Here is an 8,391-nt window from a genome sequence, read left to right as displayed (position 1 = left end):
AAGACCTGGAGAGGCTTGTTTCTCCCTAGACTTTAAAGGCCAGAATCTACATTTTCCTAGGGTAACAAGAAAACAGATTGCAAGTCCAACTTTAAACAACATAGTTGTGGAGGGTGTAGGAGCGCCCTCCCAGACTCCTAGTTTTTAGGAGGCTGAAAGGAAAGGACAGTCTGGCCTAGTTACATAATAAAACCCTGGGTCAAAATATCAAATAGACAAATGAAAGCATACTGTACAGTTGACTCTGGATTTACTATCAGCATATGCAGTGTATTTTACACACACACACGTACACACACACACACACACATACACACACACTTTCTTCAGAAAACAAGAAATCTATCAAAGACATAGAGCATAGAGATATTTTTATTGGAATATAGATCAAATTATCTGTACTGAATTAGATTCCAATTTTGCCTCATTCATGGTGACAGTAACTATGGCAAACTAAAGTATCTGTCTTTAGTTAGAGTTTTAAGGAGTAAATCTCAATTACTCCTACAAGGAAAATAAATGAGTCCAAGTATAATTAATGAAAAATTTTAAAAAATGATATTCCAAAGATAGTGCAAAGGAGACTAGGAGCCTCTGAGAGAAACATGCTAACGTTGATAATGATGAAATCAGGACCATGCAAGCTGTAACATTTGTAGACTGCCTCGGTGCTTTCCAAGCTTTTGAATATTCAAAAACTCATTGAAGTCATTATAACAATCCAGGGAAGAAGGCAAGTTAGATATTTTTAAGCACAGTTCACTAATTTAAATAAGGCCTGACCCAGCAGACTATGGAACTAAGTCTGGCATATCAATGTACCCCGGTCACTCATTTTCTTCTAATTTAATCCTATGTTGGTACTAGTACAAGAAGAAATGGGCCAGGAGAGAGATGGATTTACTGTGTTCACAGCATGTAAAGTTGACATTTTTTTCTGCCTCTGAAGTGTCTCTTTGTTTTCTGTTTTCCTTGTGCTTCTCTGTAATGTTATTCTAACCTATTTCTTTTTCTTTTCATGTTTCCTCACCTGCTTCTTCCTTCCTCTTTAACTTCATCTGCATCGTGGACTCAAGCTTTCTCCACTTTTCTTGTGGTCACCTGCCTCCACACCAACCTTCCAGGGACTCTGTGTGGTTCATCTATCTGTTTTACCTCCTCCTCTCCACCTGGCCTCACCACTGCTTAGCCAGGATTCCCTCTTTTCCCATAAGTTGTTATGGCAACGGACAGTCAGTGGGCTCAGGAGACACCATGCTGAGCCAAAACTGGCAGGAAGAGACTGGGAGCATCATCTGCGGAGGTTGATAAGGCCATAGTGTTGGGCTGGCCCCTCCTCTAGGGGAAGAGAGAATCAGTGAGAGATTACCACACAGGAGTCTCAACTGGACAGAAGGTCTGAAAACTGCTTTCAAATTTTGCTGGAGTTACATGAGGCCTACACTTTGGATTTCCAAGTCCATCATTTAAAACCAATAACTTCATCTGTTGTTCTAACTTCAGATCCATCAAGATAAAATGAAAAATTATCTCAGGTTCTGGGTAAAAAAAAACTGCATAATATTATTGATTCTAGAATTATTTTGAGAAACTATTTGCTCTATAGATGAAGAATATAAAGTATAGTTTGAGTTAACTGAAGTGAAAAAAATCTTCCTTTCTGAAGAGTTCTCTATGACTTTCTTCATCATATCTAGAGCATCTTGGCTTCTTTGGAGTATTAGGAACACAGTTCTTTTGTTTATTTCTCCTCTTTCATAAGCATTTTTTCTAATATAAAATTAGTATAGAATCAATGACCACAGTCTGGAAATAAAGACTTATTTTGAAAAGGAATGCAAATAGTGGACACTTCTTACCCTTTAGGGAGGCACTCTTATTTTCCTGAAGTTGGACCAAGTCCTTCATGTATACTCGCTTTTTAGTTGAAATCAGAGTGTCGCAATTTGATATTTTCATTTACTCAGTGTGTCAAGTTATTGAAAACTTGGAGTTACTGGGTTGTAGGAAATAAAAATGATAACACAAAATTACAAGTCTGTGGGAATTTGGAAATATTTTTGAGTATTTGTCTTTATTTACATTTTCCTGAGGTGACTAATGGCATCTTTGAATTTTCTCTTTTGTTTTCATGACAAATAGAGAGGGAGGGAGAAAGAGACAGAGAGAGACAGAGACAGGGAGGAGAAGAGTAAGGAAAAGAAAAAGAATGCAGATGCACATGCCTCAGGATGCATAGACAGCCAAGATAAACTTCAGGAGCCATTTTGTGGATTAAGGTCGTTAGACTAGGGGATAAGCAACTTTACTCATTGAAGTATTTCAGCCCCTCTCACTCTTTGAAAATACATTTGCTTTTACTCGGTTAATATATTACGTTTACACCTTTGTATCATAGGCTTCGAATTTGTGGGTTCAGCCATCCATGACTTGAAAATATTTTTAACATTGTAGTGTACTGAGAAGGCGCAGTTTTTCCTTGCCATTAATACTTATGTGATACATTATGGCTGCTAAATAAGTAGTATTCAATTTTATTAAGAATCATAAGTAATTCAGAGGTAACTTAAAGCACTTGGGAGGATGTGGGTTTTATTCAAACATAAACACCATCTCATTTAGACACAAGCACGCTGTGCTTTGATGTAGGTATCTGTAGATGACTCTGGGAAAATCCCTTGCTGATATGCTGATACAGGGCAGCTTTATGCTTCCCTGGATAATAGTTTCTTGTATACCTTATAGAATATTTGTATATTATAACTTGTTTTCCTATAGACATTTTAATGGTTGCATGATATGGTTACACAATTTTGTAAATTCTTTGTAGCTAAAGTTTTAATTGTTGGTATTGTTTACTTACAAATAAACTTGGAAATGCTTTAATCCATTTAGTCTGTTTAGAGTAGGAATTCTTGAAGAGAATAAAGGGTAGAGGCAAGACCAGATGACTAAAGAATGCAGGCTGAGCTCTGGAGGCCAGGCCAGGTAGCCATGTGAGAAGAGAGGACAGCTTGAGCTAGAAGAAAGGGAGCACTTGATTCTGTCCAGTACAGTGAACTGCTACAGGACTCCAATCTGTCTTCCAAGGGCTGTTTTGCCAACTTGCTACGTAAAGCTGGGCAAGAGTGCTTAGAACTGCAGTATTTATTTTCGAATGCGTTTTTGTAATACAAAAGATTATATTGGAAAGCTGAGCATACTGAGTGACCCACAGTAATTTAATAAATTGACATGGTGCAAAATAGGAAACTTGAACGCTATTTTGATATTTTTCACAACAAATTTAACATAAGGTTGGTGAAAGGTATAGATTGATTTTCATTTGTTGTGAATTTGGCAGGTGAAGTGGATTGTTTGAAGAGTTTATATTAAATATAAAATCATACAAACAATAGTAAATTTATTTTTCTGTAAGATTTTTTAATTGTTTAATATTACATATGTCGTTTACCTATTTTAATTAAACTTTAATGACTTAGAAAAGTTGCCCATTACAATTTTTCCATATTGGAATTTCATAGTCTTTTGTCTGGGTAATTCTAGCCACTTGCTTAAAGCATGTTTCTTACTTTCCTATCTTCACTTCTTTTCTTCTGAAGAATCAAGTAATAAAATATTCAGGTCCAAAGATAATGGTACTTGAATATTAAGAGTAATACAGAAACATAGATTTGAAGTCCAATATAATAGTTGAATGTACTCATATAATGTCTTTTTGAATATTTTCATTGAAATTACAAAACACATAGAAAAAACAAATAGGGAGCACATACAATCCCACATTCAGATGACACATATACAGACAGACAGACCACACACACACACACACACACACACACACACACACACACACACGCGCGCGCGCGCGCGCGCGCGCGCGCTCCAGGAAGAGTGAAATCATGCTTGGTATTCATAAAAGAGATAATTAATGGTACTTCTACTCCATCTGCCATACCTAGATGAAATTATCTGACCTTTTATTCTGTAGAAAGGGGAAGATCTTGTGTGAGACTTGACAAGACAGAATTCCCACATGCACTCTATGGGTAAGGGAGATGAGAAGGTGGACCAGACTGGGCCAACGATGGTAGGAAAGAGAACAGCTCACTTCACAATGGTCATATTCATATTTGTGGTCCAGGGACTTCTCCCTGCCCCCATGTGGATAATAGTCTATTAAACAAGGATGCTGGGCAGGTGAGCTCTATTTAAGTGTAGTTGTTGTTAGTGTTGTAAAAAATTAATACTACAAATACGTGATTATAATCTTATCTAGGTAAAATTAGGGTACACAACAGTTTTGTCTTTCATTTGCTGTGTAGAGCACTGAAGAAGAAAACTATACTGAGTAGATAAGTGGATGGCGCCAAACCAACTCTGGAATTCTACATAAACGTGGGATGGTGGCAGAGTCTAGTGTAGTTTAGTTCATTCAGTACAAATGATAAATGGAAATGGGCAAGAATAAAGAAAAGGTGTTGAAAGTAACTGAGGTCCCTCTGTTTGTGTGTAACATACATAGTATATACAGGGAGGGACAGGCTTTGGATGAGTTCCTTTTAAATAACGTAACTACATAAACTGGACTACATTGCTCAAGGTGAGTGAATTCATAGGAAGAAGTGTCGCTCTTAGCACGCATCAGCACTAATGGAAGAATGTCTCTCAAAACTGTCAAAGTGCGTTTCACACTTCACTACCCCGATAAATATCACAATCTTTTCATCAGACTGAAAGAACCATCAAAGAAAATATAATAGAAGCAGTAAAGAGGGACATGTTATTGCAAGAAAACAAATTAGTGACATAAAAATCCAATTTCAAAAGCTTTCCATTACTGTGAGAAAAAGTATGAGAAAATTATGATGGGACAAAGATGAAAGATAGGGGGAAGCAGTGAGGAGAAATACATGCCTATGACAGAAATTCATAGTATCTGTAAGTATCCCACGAGGAAAACAACGGAGTTACTGAGAAAGAAGAAAAAGATTGGCTCAGCATCAAACATTCCAATAATATTAAATGACAATGGAGAGAAGGATTTCAGCCGGAAGTTTTCCATGAAAAGAAAATATTGTTAACCTACAATTCTATATCCAAGAGAATTATCATTCCTGTCTGAAAGCCAACATAGACCTCAGTCAAGAGGCTGTTACAGAACAATGCATGTATGCTATGTAACCACAGCGTAAGTGCTCCAAGACAAGCTTTTGGCTTTGTTACAATCCAAGAGAAAACCAAATGAGAGATACATCTTTGCTAAGCAATGAAAAAAATAAATATAAGACAAGATATCTCAGAAAACAATGAGAGGTATGCACAACATAGTAAGGTTTATTCACTAAATACAGTCACAAGTTTCTTAGTGCTGAGGACCCATTAATCTTGAGTGTGGGGTGTGTGTGTGTGTGTGTGTGTGTGTGTGTGTGTGTGTGTGTGTGTGAGAGAGAGAGAGAGAGAGAGGGAGGAGGAGAGAGAGAGGGGGGGAGGAGAGAGAGAGAGAGAGAGAGAGAGAGAGAGAGAGAGAGAGAGAGAGAGAGAGAGAGAGAGAGAGAATGCCACAAAGGGAAAGCTTGTAGAAACCTGAAGGGTCTGAACAGACTCTCGGGGGCTGAAGTTGCAGGAGGATGGGAGATGCTAAATGTGGCTGCTGAGAACTGAATTCTCGTCTTCTGGGCAATCAGTATGTGCTTTTGAACACTGGGCAATTTCTCTAGCACAGTATCAGCACTGCTTAAACAGTCGAAAGTTCAAAGTCTTTTCGGAGACTTTTGCAATCTCTTAACTAATCCCCGATAAAATCAAAATGAAAAACCGGATCACATACCTCCAACATACAATGGCATAGAACACACATTAACACTCAAAAAGGGTGGAAAGCGAGCACAGTGAGGAAATACTGGACCAAAGCAAGGCTGAAAATCATTTTGGCAAACTGCAAACTTTTCATCGCCATGTGCAATGCTCTTCAGATCTGCACCTCCCTCCAGGCTTGTTGACTACAGCACTCTCCTTTCCCGTGGGCTGGTTTCATACCCCATTAGCAGCCTTCCTCACCAGGTACCCCATGGCTCTGGTCTCTCCAACATTTTAGGGTCTCCATGGCAATCGAGGCTTCACTTTCACAGGTTCACGTGACAGCCTCTCTGGACCTCCATGCAGGGACACCCCTGACACATGCCTGACCTCAGCAGCATTTCTTAGTCACAGAGGGAGATTCCATAACCTTTCTCTTCTCTCCTTGACTTTAAAGCCAGAGCCATTTGGTCAAAGTTGCCAAGTTCTGCTACCTCCTAGAGGGGAACAACTCCCCCCGCACCAATTCAATTTTATCTCCACTAGCTTTCTTTGTTTGATGGTTTCCTTCACAGCCTAATTTTGGCTATCTTGGAAATTGCTCTGTAGACCATGTTGACCTTGATTTTACAGATCCTCTTGTTCTTCTCCTGGAGTTCTGGGCTTAAAGGAATAGTCCACCATACCGGGCACTAAGCTTTTCTTTAATATTTTTCAAAAATTGAAAGTTCATCTGGGTGGGGTCTTGCCTTGAGGTCATCATTCCTTTTATTCCATTTAACACTAAGTTCTCCTTTAATCTGCTCATCCCCTTGAACACAGGATTTAGCTCCTTTTCATTTCCTGGTGACCCTTTTATATGAACTGTAGATTTTATATTTTTCCTTGCTCAATTTGCTCCTTTTTATTACAGACCTTCCATAGATTTTTGAACGAACACTAATAACCACAGGGCAGAGTCAATAGTAGGTTGTTTTGAAATTTCCTTTGCTAATGTAATTAATACAAAACAATTTAGCTTCAGGCCAACTTTTCTTTCTTTTTGTTTTGTACCAACTTAAATAGTTTTATTAGTCCATATTACTTGTTTTGGGTCCCTGTGAAACAATGCTATACCCTCTACTTGGACTGACTTAATCCACCTCTTCGGTGGTGGGGCCTGAAGAAGCACCACCAGATAGAGAACTTTCTCCACCAGGGAAACCACCAGGCATTCCTCCAGGCCTGCCACCAGCACTCTGGTATAGCTTGGTCATGATAGGGTAGCAGACTTTCTCCAGCTCTTTCTGCTGATGCTCAAATTAAAAATATAGAACACTTCATGAATTTGTGTATCACTCTTGTGCAGGGGCCATGTTAATCTCCAGATTGTTCCAATATGTGCTGCTGAAGAGAGCACTCAGGCCGACTTTTCAAACAAGGGTAAAAAGTAGTCACATTATTGACCAAAATACCACAGGAATGGTTTCCAGGTCACATATTAATATTATTCTCTTAAATCTCTTGAATCTCCACACTTCAAATCACCCTCAGCATCACATGTTCCTAAAAGAATGGCCCATTGATCAGCCCTGAAAGCATTCTATCACTCAAAGTCCCTAAGTCCATATTCCTCTACATAAAAAACATGGTCTTTCCCGTACAGAAGCTTTGCAGTGTTATAAGGTCCCATTGGTCAATTCTTGATCTTAGAGCATAAATCATGCTGTTCTGTAAAGGAAAATTTCTCCAGTTTGAGGCTCTTCCCCACTTTTTATTCTATTAGTTTGAGTGTATGTAGTTTGATGTGGAGGTCCTTGATTCACTTGGACTTAAGCTTTGTACAGGGTGATAAGAATGGATCAATTTGCATTCTTCTTCTACATGCTGACCTTTAGTTGAACCAGCACCATTTGTTGAACATGCTATCTTTTTTCCATTGGACAGTCAAATATCAAGTGACCATAGGTGTGTGGGTTCATTTCTGGGTATCAATTCTATTACACTGATTTACCTGCCTGTTTCTGTACCAATTCCATACAGTTTTTATCACTATTGCTCTGTAATACTGCTTGAGGTCAGGTGATTTCCCCAGAAGTTCTTTTACTGTTGAGGATAGTTTTTGCTATCCAGGGTGGGCACCAATGGAAGGAGAAGCCTTTCGTCCTGGCAAGGTTGGACACCCCCCCAGTGTAGAAGTATGTGGGGGGAAAGGAAGGAGGAGTAGGTGGGGAAGGGAACACACTTTAGAAGAAAGGGAGAGGGGTGGGATAGGGGGCTTATGTCAGGGAAACTGGGAAAGGCAACAACATTTGAAATGTAAATAAAAATATCCAATAAAAAATCATTGCTATGATTCTCGATCATAGCAATATGCCAGTGACTGGCACCAACTTCTGTCTTAGAGTTTCTATTACAGCGAAGAGACACCATGGCTACGGCAACTCTTATAAAGGAAAACATTTAATTGGAACTGGCTTACAATTCAGAGGTTTTATAAAGTATCATCGTGGTGCCATGCTGCAGGCATGCTGCTAGAGGGGCTACTGAGAATTCTACATCTGGCTCCACAGAGATGGCAGAAAGTGAAATGAGAGCCAACAAGCCTGGCTT

General features: G+C 39.0%; 1 pseudogene; it reads right to left on the bottom strand.

Annotated features, from left to right (window-relative positions):
• Positions 1–7,102: 7,102 nt before the first annotated feature.
• On the bottom strand, positions 7,103–7,198 carry LOC116884126 (annotated as a pseudogene).
• Between the last annotated feature and the right edge of the window lie 1,193 nt (positions 7,199–8,391).

The sequence above is a fragment of the Rattus rattus genome, chromosome 14 (genome assembly GCF_011064425.1).
Source record: "Rattus rattus isolate New Zealand chromosome 14, Rrattus_CSIRO_v1, whole genome shotgun sequence".
Classification (NCBI taxonomy): domain Eukaryota; kingdom Metazoa; phylum Chordata; class Mammalia; order Rodentia; family Muridae; genus Rattus; species Rattus rattus.
The sequence above is the reverse complement of the archived record's forward strand: the minus strand, read 5'-3'. Positions and strand labels throughout refer to the sequence as shown.